This window comes from Zalophus californianus, chromosome 5, assembly GCF_009762305.2.
Source record: "Zalophus californianus isolate mZalCal1 chromosome 5, mZalCal1.pri.v2, whole genome shotgun sequence".
Lineage (NCBI taxonomy): Eukaryota > Metazoa > Chordata > Mammalia > Carnivora > Otariidae > Zalophus > Zalophus californianus.
This window is the reverse complement of record NC_045599.1, coordinates 17,121,973-17,142,673: the sequence shown is the minus strand read 5'-3', so window position 1 is coordinate 17,142,673 and position 20,701 is coordinate 17,121,973. Positions and strand designations below refer to the sequence as shown.

Here is a 20,701-nt window from a genome sequence, read left to right as displayed (position 1 = left end):
TTTGAAAACAAATTATGAAAAGCACTATAACTATTTCCAGAAATCTGATTGCCTTACAGGAAATGAGGACCCTTTATAGATTTTCTTATAACACATGCAACATATGATTGAAAAAAGGTCTTGAGTAATAAAATCTGGAGAATATCAACATTTCACATCTAAGGACGACACAAAGGAAGCTCTTTAGTTTCCTAAAAGGATCCATTGCAGAATTCTCTCAAAAAACAAACATTTAGTAGGAAAATAGATTACCCTGACCTACAAAATATATTTTGTACCTAACTTCTTGAGACTATGTGTACTACACAAAGCCAGATGTATATGTTTCTTCCAGTTCTCAAACACTGTTTAACGTTGTTTCAAACAGTCGCCTCCACGTCCCATCTTAAGTTACTAGTAGCTGACACATGTCTAAATATTTTTGTTAAAAATCCTGACAAATACTTCTGGACCAGAAAGCAAACTTCTGCTGTAGAATTTTGCTGCATTTAGACAGAACTTTAAAAAATGAAAGAATTTATTTAAAAAAAAAAGCATTTTCCCTTTGGATGCTAAACCAATTCCCATTCCCCTTTCTGTGTGGCCTGGGATCAGGTCACTCAAGATCTTAAGTTTGATACTATCACATCTGGGAAAAAAGTCCAAGTTCAAGCCAACCATAAAATCCCCTGGTAAGGTCTAATTTGCCAAGTAAAAGTAGAGAAAGTAGCTTATAGCAAAGACTCAAGTAATACTCTTGTTAGTCTCCACTCCAAAGTACTTTTTGCATACGCCTTCTATAAATTCAGACATTCCTGAAGTGCTAGCTCCAAAATGCTTATCAGTTGTGGAATCTGGGGATATGTAACTTCTGGGTGTCTCAGTTTCATCTTAGGTTTAGTGGGATAATAATAGCTTGCACAGTTATTGTGAGGCTTAAAAGTAAGACAAAATGCTTAGCACGCTGTGTGGTAGGTGGTAAGTATGTTATCAGCATTGTCACCATATGGCTTTAATGTCTGTCTTCTCCATATTTTCATAAACTCAGCAGGTGGGAAAATGTAATTAGGAGACTAACTAAAGATTTATGAAATTATTCTCCTTTTCCTAAAATATTATGAGGAATTCCAAAGTTGAGTTAGCTAATTCAAATCATATTTTACTTTATTATTTTTTTAATTTAATTTAATTTTATTATGTTATGTTAGTCACCATAAAATACATCATTAGTTTTTGATGCAGTGATCCATGATTCATTGTTTTCGTAGAACACCCAGTGCTCCATGCAGTATGTGCCCTCCTTAATACCCATACTTTATTTTAAAGATTTTATTTATTTATTTATTTATTTATTTATTTATTTATTTATTTGAGAGAGAGAGATTGGGAGAGCCTGATGTGGGGCTCAATCTCACGACCCTGAGATCATGACCTGAGCCAAAATCCAGAGTCAGACACTTAACTTACCGAGCCACCCAGGTGCCCCAAATCACATTTTATTAAAAGACATTCCAGGGCACCTGGGTGGTTCAGTCCGTTAGGCATCTGCCTTCGGCTCAGGTGGTGATCTCAGGGTTTTCAGATTGAGTCCCACTCAGGCTCCATGCTCGGCAGGGAGTCTGCTTGTCCCTCTGCCTCTCCCCCTTGCTCATGCTCTCTCTCTCTCAAATAAATGAATAAATAAAATCTTCAAAAAAAGACATTCCAACCTGTAGTCCCAAAAAGGAAAGAAATACTGAAAAGTCAGGAGGTAAAAAAGTAAAAAAAAGTTTTTTAACGTTATCAAATCCAATCAGTATGAAGTGTGTCACTCAACTCCCCCTTCCCAGTCTGGGCAGATTGGAACAGAACTGGGTGCTAGACAAAATGCTGGCAATCCGTGGCCTGACATGAAAAGAACTGGTCCAATCACGTTCCTGTCTTGGGGAAAAGAATAGTAATGGTCACTCAGGCCGAGAAGACAGAGAGATGCCACATCCCAGCAAATAAGCGATGCGTTGGAGGAAGGCCGAACAGAGGGAATGGGAGTGGCTGTGGGTGAGACAGAGTAGAGCTGATGGGCCAGGCTGATGACAGGATATCTGGAGCTGCCCTTGTTACTTGGGGACAGAAGACACGTGATGTTCTTCAGTCTCTACATCTTACTCTGAGTGTAGAGAATATCTGTGCTCCTGGAACATCATGATATTCCTGCCAGATATGAGAAGAAGCTTTTGTCACCATGTCCCAAATGAAAACTAGATTCAGATGTTATCACCATCAATCATGTCAGGTGTGAAAAGAGGAAGCAGTCACCTCAGATGGAAAAGCAGTGACCACATCAGGTTTGTGGACCTTGACTGTGGACAGGCCTCCTTCTCCACCTCTCTTCAAAAGGGAAGCAGGCTGTGGTCTCTAGTTCTCCTCAGATTTTTTCAACAATTCAAGAAAGAGACCTGATGAACATAGGTCTGAAAATCAATGGGGGTAATATCCGGTTATTAATGCTCTACTCGGCAGAAATAGAAAGAGCCTGGTTGAGAAGTTCCTTTGATTTTCCTCTCGAATTCTGAAACTGTATGAAAAATTACCTACCAATTATTTTGGTGTCTGGGCCAGAGAACAGAGTCCACTCAACCCTCTGGCTCAGAAGTCCCCTGGAACAGGTAGGTCTTGTGTGTCCGGAAGCCTGTATTTCCATGTGCGTGTATCTTTCTAATAAATGCCCCACTGTCTGAGGTCCTTGAATCTGGTAAGAGGGCCTGCCTGGATTAATTTAATAATTCATTCAGCCCAGAATGCTGCCTCTGGCAGTAGAGTTCAGAACAGATATTTTGTGACATAATTTTCGAGTTCCCACCACCACCACCACCACCATCAACACATTATTCGTTAGAGATAGTTCCAAAGAGCCCAACCCCTCCAACCATGGAGTTAACAGGCTCATTTTTACAACATGGCTACTTCGACTATGTATTGTTAAGATTTTGTGTCACTACAAATAAAGAAAATCCTACCCCAGTCACTTCACGAAATAGAGGCCTATCTTTCTATCCAAGTAAGAGGTCTCAACAGTGAGAGCCTCAGCAAACCCGGTGCTTCAGTGAAGATCTTGGCTTTTCCCTCATGGATGTCACGAATGCCCTAGTACTACAGTATTATTTAAGTCAGGTCATTTTCTTGTCTTCCTCCAGAATGGATAGGCCAATCCTAGGGTCCCCAGTCCTAGGGTCTAGTTGAGCTCTTCTCCTGTATGGGTTTTCTGCGACGGTTTGTGGTCGACCCAGCTCCCAGGTAAACATTTCGGAGAATTCCATCAGCCTATGTCCATGGGACACCAACACTAGGCATCACAAACATCTTCTTACTTCCTCTCTCCTCCTTTCCCTTTCCTGAGTTTTCATGCCCAGAAGTCAGATCTACAAAAGGCTATTCTACTGAAGGACAAATATAACGAATTTCTCATGTGCCCCCTAAGCTGCCTAAACAGGTTTTCCCTTCTTCACTGTCTTGAGAACTATTTTGTTACCCTGAATCCCAAGGTGGGCAACTACAGCTGAGATGCCTTTAGTGAAATCCCCGTTTGCTTTCAGTGAGCTTTGGCAATTTCTCAGTGTTTTATCCACCCCCTCCCCCCCGCCACCCACACACACACTGTTCTTTCCTCCCAGAAGCTTCATTTAAATGTTTTTAGGCCGGGTCTCACTTATTTGTTCATACCATCATGTTCCTGGTTTTCAAACACCAAGATCTTATATACCATGTTTATATCTAAAAAATATACATATAGAACAGGCTGGCATATCTCAAGATGCTATGGAATCAATATTTGAAGATGCATAGATTTAGAATCTATCCTGCAAATATTGTGTGGAGAAATGACAATTTTAGGAATCAGTCCTTTTTGGTTAATGGTAAAATTCCAGCTACAAAATTAACATTGGAAGAGATGCCGTCACATTAAAGATAATTAAATTATTGGTGAAGCACTCAGAACCTATTATATTTAGGAAACCAATGGATAGTGTCCAATTAAGTAATTTTAGCTACAACAGTATTCCAGTGCTGCTTATCAATAAGCTTGTCCTGGGAGTCTCTGTTGAAAATTTATTTACAAGTATCTTATCACCCATAAATATGCTAATAGCTAAAGTAATTAAACTCCACTTGACCTAGTATTTGACATAGGAAATAGGCTAACTGAAGTGGAAAATGTGGTTTTAATTTTTGTTGATCAAAATGTCATGTGTTTCATATATAAGATGGTTCACTTGGAACTAAATAGAGTAATCCAAGATTTATCTTATTCTTATGTTGCACAATCATTTGGTATTTTTGAGGTGAAATGCCATGAACTGATTCAAATAATGTAAATCCTAATTTCTTTTTACACATTTATGACTTTAAAATGATGCATAATGTAAATAGTTTTTCACAAATTAAATATATGTATTTCCATCCTTCCAATGAATATATATATATATAGTTTCTTAGCAAGAGACTGGAATTTTATTAGCTATATTTATTATCACATCACTGGGCACTCTGCTTCCAAATTCTCACACACAAGAACACACAGACACACACACACACACACACACAGACACACACACATCTCTACACATATTCCTTCTAGGTCAGAGAATATATTGAGAATCATTGTCATAATCATCACTTAGCAATGAACTGATGCCAGGATCCATCTAACACTTATTTGGTAACAATATGCTGGATTGTAATCAGGTCAGATGATACTAATAAGGACAATTATTGGCTGAAGATTGAATTCTGACTCTATCTGCAATGGTTTATTTCTTCTCCCATCCTCATTACTTCTCATTTTGCTCTTCGTTCATTTCACAGTAATTTTACTAAAATAACCCTTCACCACCATATCTCTGGACTGAGAAGAAGTCACAGCGGTGGTGAGTTCAGGCTGAAATGATCATGAGGGTGTTTTCCTTTGCCCCAGCTTTCCAACGAGGCTCTTGATCTTAGCGTGGGCTTGCATGGGAGATGAGGGGTCAGGGAGAAGAGAGTAAGAGGAAAGGTAAGCGGCACTACTTCGTAGACACTAGAACATTTAGCATCTCTTCATTCTTTGTATGATTGCCTGTTAATGATCTGGCAGAGAAGTAAACATCATATCCCACTCCGCTCATCTTCTCCCTTTTTTCTGCTCACCTTCTCATCTTCCGTTGTCTCTGCTTTTTGCATCTTCATGCATCTTCTTTCCTATGTTCTTTCATGCCTGTCTCAGTTCTATCCCTTTGATACTGGGTAACCCTGTGATATTACATTAATTCGCATAGAAACATTCCCACATCTATCGTTGATGTGGCCAGTTATTCCTTTTGGATGTTTGGACTGTCCTCCTAAGTTTGCTGCCAGGCATGTGAATGGGCGCTCCTCGCCAGCCACGGGCTGCTTCAACGGTAGCAGGTGCATAACCCCTCCTGCGTGCCCATCTTTTTCAGAGCAGTCACATTCAACTCCTTAAATCACGAAACAGGTCCTACACCTCCCTGGATTAAATGTTCCATGGTTGTCCTACCACTCTCAAATAAAATCCTAACTCTTCGCCACAATGGTCCTCTGTAACCTGGTTCTTCTTTAAGTCTCTGCCTTGGTCCCTCTTTACTCTCCCCTGCCAGCACTGAGCTTTATTCATGCTCACGTTTCAGGTCCTCAAAGAACACAAAGTCCTTCTCACTCCAGGGTAGGTGAGGGGAGGGACTGGAAAGGGGCTTTTCACAGGCTCTTGCCATTGCCTCGAATCTTCCCCCCAGGTCTTTGCCAAGCTTTCTCCTATGTTCTCTACTTAAATATTATCAAACTCAAAGAGAACCGTCCTGACTATGCTTCTTCCAGTACTTTCTCTCTCAAACACACATACTGACACACATATGCACATGCACACCTACGTGCAGAGATACACATGTGCAGACACATGCATATACATGCACACAGAAATGCACATGCACACGCAGACAACATGCACACACACACGCATGCACACGTGACCAATGCCACCACCATCGACACAGTCACCAGCATAGTGACACTGCTTTTTCTTTTCTTCACAGCACTGACTGTATTTTTGTCTTGTTTATTTGTTGTATGTATAGTATTTGTCTCCTCCACTTGGACACAAACTCCAAGACATTAGGGACTTGTTTTCTCTCCACATAGCTATATCCCTAGTGCTGGGCACGTAGTAGGTGCCAACAAGATAAACTGAATGCTGAATGAACTGGCTGAGTTTAGCTTGATTTTATATTAAAATTTTAAACAGAGGGCGCCTGGGTGGCTCAGTTGGTTAAGCGACTGCCTTCGGCTCAGGTCATGATCCCGGAGTCCCGGGATCGAGTCCCACATCAGGATCCCTGCTCAGCGAGGAGCCTGCTTCTCCCTCTGACCCTCCCCACTCTCATGTACTCTCTCTCTCTCATTCTCGCTCTCTCAAATAAATAAATCTTTAAAAAAAATAAAAAAATAAAATTTTAAACAGAAATCAACCCTTCTATTAAAATGGAGCAGTGAAAACACAACAGGCCTTTTGGAAAGGAAGGGTTAGCAGCTAGCTTTGTAGTATCTTCTCAAGTCTTGGGGATCCCTGAGCATCTAACTCTTGTCCCTTGTATTCCTCAGGAAATTAGGAATTAGTATTCTAGCTTTAGAAGTGTAACTCTACCAAATCCCAGAGAAATGAGAATGCAGCCAAGGACTGCGTACCGGACCAAGCCCTCATGGCAAAGATAGTTTATCAAGTCATGAGCAACAAGCCTCGATGGCCTGGAGCTTCCCCCAAGAATGGGGATCACCGACAGGGACTAGCTAGATCATAGCATTAGCTACATCAGGACTAGCTGTGTGACTAGGCAGAGAGCTGAAGAAGGATCCGAGAAGTTGGCTTTCCTGAGCTGAACTTATTCGTGCCTTGTCTCTCTTGGTCACCTGCATTCTGAGTGCACATGGTTTTCAAAGTTTAGTTCTCTTTGGAAGTCATATCTCTTTTGAAGGGAACCCCAAAGGACTGGGTGCACAAAGGAAGAAGAGTTTCAGAGCCACAGGCCTTTGAATGTCAATGTATGAGATGGGAAGGTATTTCATCAGAACTGAAGATCAGACAAGTGTCAGCAAATTATGGCTCACTAGCCAAATCTGGCCAGCTGTCTGCTTCTTTCTGTAAATAAGGGTTTGCTGGACCAAGTCACGCTTATTCATTTCTGTGTTTAGCTTTGGCTGCTTTTGCCCCACAACTGCAGAGCATATGGCCTACAAGGCCTAAATTATTTACTGTCTGGGCATTTAACAGGATAACTTTGATGACTCCTGAATGAGAGCCTACAGATGAGACCCCATTTTATCTTAACAGTGAAACATCCAATTAGGAATCAACGTGAATTTACAAAGTAGCACTCAATGCAACCAGAATTCTACCAAATTTTGCTTGCACAGGACTCTGTCAGGCTCCTCGTAGAATTTTCTCTCAAAACAACAACAACACAGTAACAAAATACTCTTGCTGCATTACACTCTGGACATTCTGTTTGCAGCTTGTCACCACTTTGAGGCTCTCAGCAGCTTGCCTCCCATACATTCTCCCTCTCTGCGGCCCCAGCATGGTATACACTATGCCTAGTACCATACTTGTGTGCTGTGATATTCAGAAAATGCTGTTAAGACTCCACAGGAATCACCACCTGCTTCCTCAGGAAGGGTGTTCTGCAATAGTTCACAGTCTTCGTCACTTATGGGTTTTTTGTTTTTGCTGTTGTTCTTTTTTTTTTTTAGAATTGCGTGTATATTTGAAAATGTTTCATTCACCACAGAAGTTGGGAAAATTATTTAAGATGATATTGCATATTCATTTAAATTATTTAGACACAGAGAAGAAACAGCCATGTTAAGGTCCAAGTTTGCGAAGAAATTTCCTTAGAAAAAATACATGAAATTTAAATTCTAAAATAAGCTGAAAAATGCAACTGGAAGAAATGATAGTTTACATTCTGAGGCTCAGAAGGAATGGGTATCTTTCAACAGCGATAGCAAACTTGGGAAGCCTGAGGAAATGTTCCTTAGTAAACACTTGAGAGTTGAGAATTTTCTGTCAATTCACAGGAATGTATGAAGACATTCAATCTGATGTTTACTTTACCAGATACAGGTTTTTTTTCTCTATAATTGTGAGGAATACATTGTTAAATAGGCAATAGAGATTATGACTCTATAATTGTGAGGAATACATTGTTAAATAGGCAATAGAGATTATGAATAATGTTTCCTTACAAAAATTTGAACCAAGAAATAATCTCCTCCCCTCTTTCTTTGTCCAAAATCGTGCCTGGAATATAGTAGACACTCAATAAATTACTGAATGAACGAATGGAAATTAAATTCACGTATCATTCTGTACAAATACATTTGAAAAATGCATCTCTTTTGCTGGGATTATCATTCTTGAATACATTTCTGACTGTATATTTTTGGGCTTTGTTTGTTATAGAATCACTTAAGATCAGATTATTGCCTAGGGAAAAAACTGGACAACATGCAAGGAAAAATGCCCAACCTAATTCAAACTCTTGTGCATAGTTCCACTGGCAAGAAGTCATGGAAGGGCTCCACTTGTATATTTGTTTTTAATACTTGCTGCACTACTTATAAGCCAAGATGAGCTGCTTTATTAAAAATTAACAATGCCTGTAAAGATAGAAAAATAGGTTTATGTAACAGAAAAGTGTCCAGAAATATATGGCTGGTTCACATATGCAGTCAATTCATTTTTGACCAAGACGCTGAGACAATTCAATGGAAGGAAGAAAATCTGTTAAACAAATGATGGTAGAACAACTGGATACATGTAGGGAAAAAGTTAATACCAACTCTCTTCTTTCACCACACATGAAACTTAGTTCAAAGTGGGTCATAGAACTAAATTTAAAAACTTTAATATATAAAATGTACAAGTATAAAAACTATAAAGCTTCAGGAAGGAAGCAAAGGAGAATGTCTTTAGGACTTCAGGAGATACAAAGACTTCTCAGACAAAACACAAAAATCACTAAACCTAAAAGAAAAAGAATTTAAAATTTTTCCTTCATATAAATTAGAAACTCATGTTCTTTAAAAACCACCATCAAGGGGCACCTGGGTGATTCAGTCGGTTAAGCGACTGCCTTTGTCTTGGGTCATGATCCCGGGGTCCTGGGATTGAACCCCATGTCGGGCTCCCCGCTCGGCCGGGAGCCTGCTTCTCCCTCCGCCTCTGCCCCTCCCCTCCACTCACACTCTCTCTTGCTTTCTCTCTCTCTCTCTTAAACAAATAGAATCTTAAAAAAAAATCACCCAAGAGAAGTGAAAACATATGTCCACAAAAGACGTATACAAATGTTTACAGCAGCTTTTATGCTTAATAGTGAAAAATTTAAGAAACAACACAAGTGTACGACAACAAGTAAATGAGTAAGCAAATTATGGCACATTCATGGAATAGAATATTACCCCACAATAAAAATGAACAAACTTCTGATACAGTGATATAGATCCCACTCAAAAATGTTTTGTTGAATAAACAAAAAGTATGCTGAATTATTCCATCTGTGAACAGGCAAAGCTAATCTTCAAGGGACAGAAAGTATATCGGTGATTGCTTGTGGGTGGCTGGATGGGAGGAGAATGCACTATAAAGGCGAATTGGCATGTTTTATGTTGGTAACATTGGTGGGTAGATGGATGTAATCATTTGTCAAAACTCATCAAACTGTGTACTTAAAATGTGTGCATTTTACTGGATGCAAATTATAGATCAGTGAAGATGATATAAACAAGAAAAGAAGCATCTAAAATGAACACGAAATGTTAGCCAGATAGTTAATAAAAGTGAGCTAGCGATCTCCAGCAAGCTTATGTAAAAATGCTCAACTTCGTTAGTCAGGGAAATGCAAATTATAATCACAGTGCCATATCATTTCATACCCATTACAAAGTTAAGCATACATCTACCATCAGTTTCAATGCTAGGTCTGAATCTAAGATACATGAAACCATATGTTTACCGAGAAACTTGTACAAGACTGGTTCCAGCAGCTTTAGTTATAGGACCCTCAAAATGGAAACAAGCCAAATACCAATGAATAGGAGAAGAGATAAACAAATGTGGAATAATCCCATAATGCAATAATACTCGCCTATAAAAAGAATTGAACTAGTAACATACACAGTAACATGTAATAATCTCAAAAACATTCTGTTGAGCCAAAGAAGCCAGATACAAGAATATATACCGTGTGAGTCTATTCCTATGAAGTTCACAGACAGCCAAATTATTCTCTAGTGATAGAAATCAGAACACTCATTGCTCATAGAGAGACAAAGGACTGGAAAGGATATGAGGAAGCTTTCTGGATGATAGAAATGTCCTGTGTCTTGGGGAAGGTGATAGTTTACATGGTTATATGTATTTGTCAAACTCACTGATTTTAAGCACTTGAATTTAAGAACTTGAGATCAGTTACATTTCCCCACGTACATTTTAGCTCAATTAATAAAAAAATCCACCAACCCAACTGAGTAACTATAGCCTTTCTCACCCCTTTTTCTTTCAAGGATAATTTGGTTAATAAACATATAATCCTGGATTAATGTAAAAACATTTTATTCGCCTTTCTTTTAAGACAATTATTTTTAAATAATTATACATTTAAATAACATTATTCCTGGGGCACCTGGGTGACTCAGCCAGTTGCACGTCTGGCTCTTGGTTTTGGCTCAGGTCATGATCTCAGGGTCATGAGATGGAGCCCTGCATTGGCTCTGTGCTCAGTGCAGAGCCTGCTTGAGATTCTCTCCCTCTCCCTCTGCCCCTCACCTCCCCCCCCACTCTCTCTCTCTCTCTCTCTCTCTCAAATAAAAAGAAATAAATAAAATCTTTAAATAATATTATCCTTTCAAATGGAATTTGGTTTTGGTTCTCTTTCAGCCCCTAAAACATTGACTCCATGATTCACATTACTGCCAGCACCATCCAATGAAGTAAACTGATACTTGTTACTTTGTTTTAGCAGTACTCGAGGGTTTTTACTTCATGATTCATTATTTTTATTTGGGGTTCCTTTTCTATAGTGAGAAAGTATTTATGACATACTAGTGAGACGGCAGTGGAGGAGATCAGGATGACCTAACAGAAGAGGCTATTATTAGTGGAAAGGTAAGGTTGGAGACTGACTGATTAGTTAGATAACAGAGGAAAAGCACGCCTTCCGAGAAAGCCTCACCTCGTTATATTTGTTGTCACCCTTCTGCTTCAGCTTGTATCATGGCCTGCTGAGCCCCTCAGGGAGGGAGCTGGTGGAAACAGGAGCAGAAGAGCTGGGAGCTCCACGATTCACATGCCCTCCCGCAGGAGTTCTTAGAGTATGTGCCGCTGGGCTGCCCGGAAGAGGAACCCCAGCCTTTGAAGCCTGGAGGTATCCTGGCAACCTGTCAACAAAAGGGACAAGACTGAGCTGTCTGGTAACGGCTTGGAAAAATCCAAAACAAGGGGTGGAGGGTGTACTCTGAAACCAGCAGTACCACAGGTATGGATCTCAGCTTTCTTGGAAGTTGACTCCAACGGATTGAGCTGCAAAGGAGGAGAGGGGCACGAATTTAAGTCACAGGGCTCTTCTCAGGGAGGAAATGGAGTAGAACTGACTTTTTCTTTTTCTAAGGAAGAAAAAGAAACAATTTACTGACTGTCTTGCTGATCTTGTCTAAGGTCTTTAGAAAGCATCATCTACAGTAGGTGAGGAAGCTTGGCCTCCTAGGGAAACAGATGGAGGTTCTCCATGAAGATGTGGACATTATGGGGAGTTTATTTGCTAATGTGTCCCAGGTTACAGCAAACAACTTTAAGAACTCAGGTCAACATTTTAAAATGTATCTGAAAGAATGATTTTTCTAAGGCCCATATTTAAAAATACTGAGAGATTAAGCTACTTGTGGTACGTTCTTGTGATGAAATACTCTGCATGCACTGAAGCTCCTGAGGTAAAACAGTTTACAAACGTGGGGAAAGTACACAGTCTATTTGTGGGAAGAGAAGCTTCGAAACAGAATAAATGCTCCGATCTCATCAAACTCTGCGTGTGTGCTCGTGTGTAATCAAACTCAGAGAACGTACACCGAGATGTTTATAGCAGTAGTTGCTGGATAATGTTGAAAAGATCCTACTAAATGCTCCTTAAGATGCGGAGTTGGGGGAAAAAATACGCCCTGACCTCTAAGATTCTACAACCCTGTTTCTTGCCCCCAGATAACCGATTTGGGAAATACAGGTGATTCATAGGACTGTGAATTCTATTGAATTCATGTCTAAAGAGCCTGCTGGACCATGAAGCTCCACATCCTAACATTCTGCAATGCTCCAACGATGACTATTTATATAGAGAGATTTAATGATGTTTCAATTATACTATCACCTAAGGTAGTTCCAATTTGGATGTTGTTCTCCTGAAATTTTTCCTAAAATGCCACAGATAAATGATAGAGCATGCCTTAAGTGACTAAGCGTGGGAGTGAGAAAACTTCGTTTTACAGCAGGCTGTTTCCTAATCTGTGGGTCCCTAGTTAACCTATTTTGTACTTGACCCAAACTCCATGTTTTCTCGGCCCTACTGTGAGCTCAGTGAGATATTTCTCTAAACTCATTGCCCAGTAAATAAACACCATCCCACGTGCACCCACAGTATTCCGTTCAGTGGCCAGCCACTTGGGCCAGATGGCAGAAGAACTAATAGGAAACTCTGGCCTAGGAAAACACGGACAGCAGATACCGCCGCGCTTAAATAGCGGAGCGTAAAGGGTTCTTTATCTGGGCTGGAGAGACTGCTCCGGGGAAGCCTGAAAACAACAGGTCCTCCAGGAGCGGGCATATGCATCTGCTGGGCAGCTCAGAGCGCCGCATTCAGAGCCCTCTCCTCTCTGGTGGGGTTGCTGACTTACCAGCAGCTTTTCTGCATTTATCAGAGCGCTTCTGAAACTGGCTGCTGAGGAGCCTTTGTTTTCTTGCAAATTCGGGACCCATGTGAAATTCATGGGGTTGTAGTTTCAGCTTAAAGTGAACTTCCGGGTGTTCAGATCTATTTCATCTTGGCCCAACAAGGCCTTCCTAGGTCTCTCTGTCTCTCTCGGTCTCTCTCTTTCTCAGCCTTTTAAAGGGACCAATGCTTTTGAGCCGCTTATATTTAAAGGACAGAAAGATCAAGCTCAAAAGGCATCTTGGACATCAAATAGCTCTTACAACACAACCTTTTGATGACTTAAGTGTAAACGAAGCAGAAACATATGGATTCCATTTCCCATAAAGCACACACAGTCCTTAAAAAAAAAATCGAGGGAGAATGTGCTCAGCAGGATGTATTCTGTTTGCTTGAACCTAAAACATCTGAAAAATACTTGAAGGCTGATGAATCTGAGATATTTACCCATCCCTATATTTAACATTGAGGAGCAAAGCCCTTGATTCCCGGCAACAGGGAAAGTGCTCACACGTGCTGAGTGGACAACCGGCAACCAGTTTAAGATGCAAGGGAACTGTGGTCCATTTTCTTTTCCCTCGCCAGCCCAACCTCAGATCAAAGACAGCCCTTCCTTCAACAGACTTAGTCTGGTTTGGGGTTGCACGAGCTTTTCTCACCTACAACAATTGAGAGTTATTTCAAGCCCTTGGCTGTCCATTCATGTTTGTGTCCCTGTGGGGTGATGCCAGGCTCCACCAATAATCGAGATCTGACCCCTTGTGGCAACAGCCCCACCGCAAGGAATCTGGCTTATGTTCCCTTCATAAAATCACAGCTGTTGTGCTTGCACAAGCCCCTGACTTTTTCATTAAAGGAATAAATCATGGTGATTTTTATGGAGCAGGAGAAATACGGCTCCTTGCCTGTTTCTCCGAAGGTCCTGATGTCCCTTCATTGATGCAAAATCCAAGTCCCCCTCTGAAAGTGACTTATAATACTTTTGTATACTTCATTCTTTATACTGGACAGGGGCTACATTCTGCGTGCAAGATTTTTTTTTTTTTTTTTTTTTTTAATGGTAGCAGCAGGAACTCAAACAGGATGTTTGTGAAGTTTGGCAAAATAGGTCCACTGGGCTTCCTGTTCTCTTCTACCCAGTTATGGTTTACTTGGCCTTTCTGCCTGACTCAAAACAGCAAATGTCCATTAGCTCAAACCCTTTCACAACCCTATCAGGTGAAGCATGAGTATCCTTGTTCTACAGATGAGGAAACGGGTTTAGAGGCTTTAAACGACCGCCCCTAGTTGTAAGGCTAACCCCAAAGCAAGTCTGGGACTGAAATGTGTGTCTTGCTGATACCTGAGGATTCCCCTTTCACGGCCTCCTGCAAGGCGTCACTGTCAGATTGCCACACAGAACACTCTGATCTCAAGAGAGTTGTTTTCCAAGCTATAACTTTTGCCACAAGGAAAGGGTTTTATACGCTGCATCGAATTTGAAGATGTCTAAATTAAAACATTTGCAGAAATTGTCCTGTGATAGATTAGAAAGGGCACAGGAAATGCGTTAAATAAAGACTTTTTAAACTTAAAAAATAAAGGATATTTGATGCACCAGAGCCTTGCCCAACACATCTTTTTTTATTACAAGACACAGTCTTCTTTTTTTTTAAATTTTTTATTGTTATGTTAATGACCATACATTACATCATTAGTTTTGGATGTGGTGTTCCATGATTCATTGTTTGTGCATAACACCCAGTGCTCCACGCAGAACGTGCCCTCTTTAATACCCATCACCAGGCTAACCCATCCCCCCACCCCCCTCCCCTCCAGAACCCTCAGTTTGTTTTTCAGAGTCCATCGTCTCTAATGGTTCGTCTCCCCCTCCGACTTACTCCCCTTCATTCTTCCCCTCCTGCTATCTTCTTCTTTTATTTTTCTTAACATATATTGCATTATTTGTTTCAGAGGTACAGATCTGTGATTCAACAGTCTTGCACAATGCACAGCGCTCACCGTAGCACATACCCTCCCCAATGTCTATCACCCAGCCACCCCATCCCTCCCACCCCCCACCACTCCAGCAACCCTCCGTTTGTTTCCTGAGATTAAGAATTCCTCATATCAGTGAGGTCATATGATACATGTCTTTCTCTGATTGACTTATTTCGCTCAGCATAACACCCTCCAGTTCCATCCACGTCGTTGCAAATGGTAAGATCTCATTCCTTTTGATGGCTGCATAATATTCCATTGTGTATATATACCACATCTTCTTTATCCATTCATCTGTCGATGGACATCTTGGCTCTTTCCACAGTTTTTGCCCAACACATCTTAAAGCCTCAAGGACTCCTTGCCCCAGGACAGTGCTCCTCAACCTTTTTTTTTTTTCATTATTGCTCTCTCTCCAAATCATTTTATATATATATTTTTTCATATCACCCCCAACCAGGAAATTTTAATACCACAGATAAACTTGGTATCTGTTTATGCATTATGACCTCATGGTGGGCCATAAACCAATGTTGTCTAAAATTATGTCACCCCCGAAGCCAGTTTATACTGCCTCCATGGAATGCATGCCTGAGGGACATACATCCAAAGAGCTGACAAGGTTGGCCTCTGATAATCTATGGTTAAGCTGATACACAGAAAAAGTGACCAAGAGGACATAGAAACCATGGAAACCTTCCTAAATTGCCAAAACAAAAAGCAGAGTAAATTGCCCTTAAACTGTGTGCAAGAGAAAAATGGATTTGTTTGCACAGGCCAATAAGGGTATGATATTTTCTATGCACTTGAGTGGTTTACCATAGAACCAGAACTCTTGGAGCTGAAGTGGGCTTTAGAATAGCCTCTAGTCCAGCCAACTGTCTTCAGGCAGAAGTACATAACTGGCCTGACTTTTTTAAATTGATGAGGCAGAGGACATTAAATTATTGTTTATGTGCCACAGATTTCAAACTCAGACGCCAATGGAAAAAAAAATTGTCAAAGGACTCTCTTGCTTTATCCTTGGCATAATGAAAAACATTGCCAGGGCAGAGAGAAGGATTTCTTTCGTTTGATCTCCCTTCCTATGGATGGGGGATGCTTTTTCAGTATTATATCTAGGCGCTCCAGTGATTATAAGACATTTTGTAATACACTGTGTTGGAAATCCTCCTCTTTCGAAGGCCTGCGATTCTCGGTTTTAAATATCTGCTGTGAATCTGGACAACCCTTCACAAGTTCTGGCTCTCTCCAGAATGTCCTGACACACCCCTCCATCTTGCTTCTCATTCTCTTTTTCAATACCCACCACACCCAGCCAAACACAGAACTTGTACATACTAGGTACCCACAAATATCTACCCACCAAGCTGGGCACACACCTTTCTTTGTTAAAAAGGATGATGTGACTAGCTTGGTTGAAGGTAATTAAAAGTTACAAGATGTTAAGACCAGATTAATCCTTAAAATTTTCTACTTAATGTAATATAAACATTTTGAAATAATTTTGCTTCTCTTTTCAGAGAACTGGCAGAAGTCCAATGCCTTATGGCATGTGAACAATAAATATTTAATGAATACTTAATCACCAGTTTATTGCCCACAGATTTTCAAAGCTGGTTTACATTAGAGTGTTCATGGCTGATAACAGTCTCATATTTTACCTTTCCATGTGCATTTTATGAAGGGCATTTCAAACTCTAAATTGAAAACCGTAAGTTGTAAGGGGATTCCCTCTTATTCTCATTCTTTTTAAAAAAAATTATTTATTTATTTGACACAGAGAGAGAGAGAGAGCACAGGCAGGGGCAACAGCAGAGGGAGAGGGAGAAGCAGGCCCCCCGCTGAGCAGGGAGCCCGCTGTGGGACTTGATCCTAGGACCCTGGGATCATGACCTGAGCCGATGGCAGACGCTTAACTGACTGAGCCACCCAGGTGCCCTCTTATTCTCATTCCCTCTGTAGGTGTCAGAGGGAGGGGCATTTCTTCTCCAGTAGTGGGCTTCCCTCGTTAGTCCCTTCTCTCTGGCACCTTTAATTTCTTCTATTCTACCAGCTTCTTCCCCTCTGACTACATGCAGGCTCAGGTGTCCTCTGTCTTAAGAGACAGGAATCTGCGCACTCACCCTCTTCCTGATAAAGAGTGGTCAAAGTCACTGCCTCTCTTCTCATGATTTCCTTCAGTTTTTACCCCATCTTGGCCTATCATCTGGTTTCTATCCCCTTTTTCCCTGAAGCATCTTCTTAGAATTTCAACAGTGGCGTCCCAATCAACTCACGTAAGAGTCTTTCCACTCTCCATCACCTTCGGCGACTTTGATCTTTTTAACATGGTCACCCTCCAACCTATTAGAAATTTTCTCCTCTTAACCACCCCATTGATTAAACAAAAAATACACATTTCTCAGGCTAACTTTAAGACTTGATGAATATAAATACGATCCAGTCAAGGAGTGAAGAGTGCAAAGCCTAAGTCACGGCCCACAGTTCCTGGATGAGTCAGGAGAGACATGGGAGCTGATCAGATGGCAGTAAGGAATGCTGTATTCTGAGACCTAGAAAGAAAGAAGAGAGGTCACTCTTGTTGTGCACCACGTCTTATGCCAGGCAATAGGCTGTTGAGTTGTCCCACTGCTATGATAGGTTGGAGTTTTCTGTCTGTCTTCACTCCCTGATTAACCACAGATCTTTGCTAAGACAGAAACTTGGTTAGAGTGCTAACTCATGAAAGCTTTACCAAAGAATAAACCCGTATCGGCAAGACCAAGTTTGTTTGCCTTGTAGAGCTCATGGTAGAGGCAGACCATGCCTTAAGATGAAGCCGTTAGCTTTCAGAGTATAGCTGACCACGTCCCCATTGCCCTCGCAAGGTACCTAATGAAGATAGATTGAGGGTATGTGGTAAGGGAAACCAGGAAAAGACAACTCGGCTTGGTCCAGATACCAATCCTAGCCTGATTATATGAACGAAAATAAAAGTTGATGGGAAAATCATCCTCTGAATCATTGCTTCTTTTTTTTTTCAAGATTTTATTTATTTATTTGACAGAGACATAGCGAGAGAGGGAACACAAGCAGGGGGAGTGGGAGAGGGAGAAGCAGGCTTCCCGCCGAGCAGGGAACCCGATGCGGGGCTCGATCCCAGGACCCTGGGATCATGACCTGAGCCGAAGGCAGATGCTTAACGACTGAGTCACCCAGGCGCCCTTGAATCATTACTTCTGAACTGGTGATGATCCCTCCCTCCACCCCAGGGACATTTGGCAATGTCTAGAGTTATTCTGCGTGATCACATCTGGGGTTGGCTGGAGTGCCACCAGCATCTATGGGTAGAGATCAGGGATGCAATTAAACATTATACAGTGTACAACACAGCCCTCAACAGCAAGGAATTACCTGGTTCGAAATGTCAGTAGTGCCAAGGTTGAGCCTTGTGCTCTAGACTTTCTGGGAGTTCAAAGGAGAATGCTTTCTTTCCAGAATAGGCAGGGTCAGCTCTAACTCTCTGGGTGTTCAAAGGAGAATGTTTTCTTTCCAGAACAGGCAGGATCAATAGGCTCTTTTCAGGCTCATGGTGCATAACTAAGGGATTACATTACAAATGAAGCAGCAGGTACAGAAAGCCTAAGTAGCTTAGTCATATTTCTGCAGCCAACAAGCGAGGACACCTTGGAAATGTGAACACAGGCCCTGCCTGCCTGACTTCAAAGCCTATACTCTTTCCCACATCACCTACTCCAAGCAGCGAGGCGGCAGACATTCAGTCGTATGTGACTAAGTGTAAAATCACCTTTTCAATGTCAAAGCCAGTTAGAAAGAGTTCAGGGACAGAGGAGGGAGATGAGTCTTCTCCCATGCAAGTTGTAATGAAATTAGAGTGGGCAGGAATACAGCTAGGAGCCGTGAAGTGTGGGCAAGTGCATACGCTGAGGAACAAGGCCAGAGCCCAGTTACAGGAAGATATTAAGACAAGTTCAGCTGGGCTAGTCAAGGGCAGCCGTACTGAAATTCACTCCTAGATAAAGCACAGACAGGCAGAGGCTCTTGAGAGGTGATGATCCCTGTCAGGTGAACCTGGTCGTGACCAAGTTGTCTGTTATCCCCCATGAGCTTTTAGCCACACTGCTCTCCTGCCCCCCCAACCCAGCTTCCGCTCCTAGCAACTTCTCCCCCTCTTCCTGAACGCTCCTTCTCAGAGCAGCTGCTCTAACACAACCACTGAATTTTGAACTTTTCAGCTAGTAAGATACTGCTTGGGGTTCATGTTGTTAACAAGACATGATCTCTCCAGTATCAGACTCAAAATGAGTATGTTTATTTTCTATGGTTGGGGAGTCCCTGCTTTAAGAAACATTAGTATTTTCTGTAGTCTAAATTTATCCCACTTCATTTTAGAAGAGTCATTTAAGGTTCAGAGGGAGAAAATTATCCATCCAGTGCAATGGAGAGCCAAGAAGGATATGGCCTTTGTTTGCTCACTCTGTCTTTTGATACTACATTGATTTTTTTTTCAATGAGCAATCCACATATATGTGTGTGTATTGCATATGCATATGCATATGCTTTCTTGAATGGGATATATACATATACATGAAAAAGTAAATTCTTTTCCCACCTCTGACTCACCAGGTTCCCACTCCAGGACCTACTCCAGCAGCAACCTGTGTTACCAGTTTCTTTTGCATCCTTCCAGAAAGCCTATGCGTTGACAGTCACATAGCTATGTGGGAATCCTGCCTTACGACCCGCAGGCGGGTGCCCTTCCCATTCCTCTTGATGGCCACTGCAGCTTCTATTGCTCAAGAGGAGCCACGACAAAACAGATGACACATTTGTGCTGTTGAAGGAAAACTCAGTGACTCAGATAGACACAAATTGTTCCATACACCTTTCATCCTCATTACCAGGGAACTTTGCCAAGGTCAAGTGGTGACATTCTGATTTACCACGGAGCAGACTGGACACAAGTCCCATTTGACGAGAATCTGGAACTCAAATACCAGAAAAAGAAAAAAAAAAAACCAATATTTTCTTAAGGCTTCCAGTTTCGTAATTGAACTTGCTTTCTTGCTTTGTTGAAAATATTATTTTCCTTTCAGTTCAATGACCACAGTCAATCTGAAAGAATAAAAACAGGACTCCCCCAAATCCCCAATTCATCACCAAATTGCTAAATTTAAAATCCAGTTTCACCATCTTCTTGACATCTCCATTTAGCATCTCCGAGAACGAGGACCAAGGAGCCCCACTGTTTTCACTAGCCAGGTCAGGTGGAGCCAAATCCAGGTTCCAGGTACGAAATCAAATTTGGCTCGCTGCGGCTTTACCATTTACAAGAATCTGTATTCACATAAATCAGGGATACATTTCTCTTGGCTCTTACGGAGACCCTTTTAAATAGTGACTTCAGCCCTCCTAAGGTTTTTGTACGGGTTGCCTGAAAGTGGACAATTTTCACAAGTTTGCTTTGGCACCTATGGCATGAATTTTTATTGAAAGTCTCAGTTGTTTTAGTGGGCACCACAGTCTGCCAACAGATCTCTGTAGGGGCCTCCCAGCCAATTCGATGAGAACTATGTGCACTTAAAACATGCCAAATGTTGTAAGAAGTGACACGTCCTCCAATTCTGCTTGCCTGCATACGACCACTGATTCATTTGCACTTTTGTTTTAAGGACACACTATTAAGCGTGTCTGCAGCATTTCTTAAGTCAAACAGCTATGTCTATATTGAAGTTTAT

The 20,701-nt window shown here is 41.3% G+C and overlaps 1 protein-coding gene across 3 annotated transcripts in view; it reads right to left on the bottom strand.

Annotated features, from left to right (window-relative positions):
* The window catches only part of LOC113929628 (zinc finger protein 474-like), a 59,044-nt gene extending 47,675 nt beyond the window's left edge, over positions 1-11,369 (bottom strand). For all 3 annotated transcript variants that reach the window (XM_027606659.2, XM_027606660.1, XM_027606661.1), the window contains exon 1: positions 11,238-11,369. The gene's annotated coding sequence lies outside the window, so the exon portion shown is untranslated. The remainder of the gene's footprint in view (positions 1-11,237) is intronic.
* Positions 11,370-20,701: the final 9,332 nt, after the last annotated feature.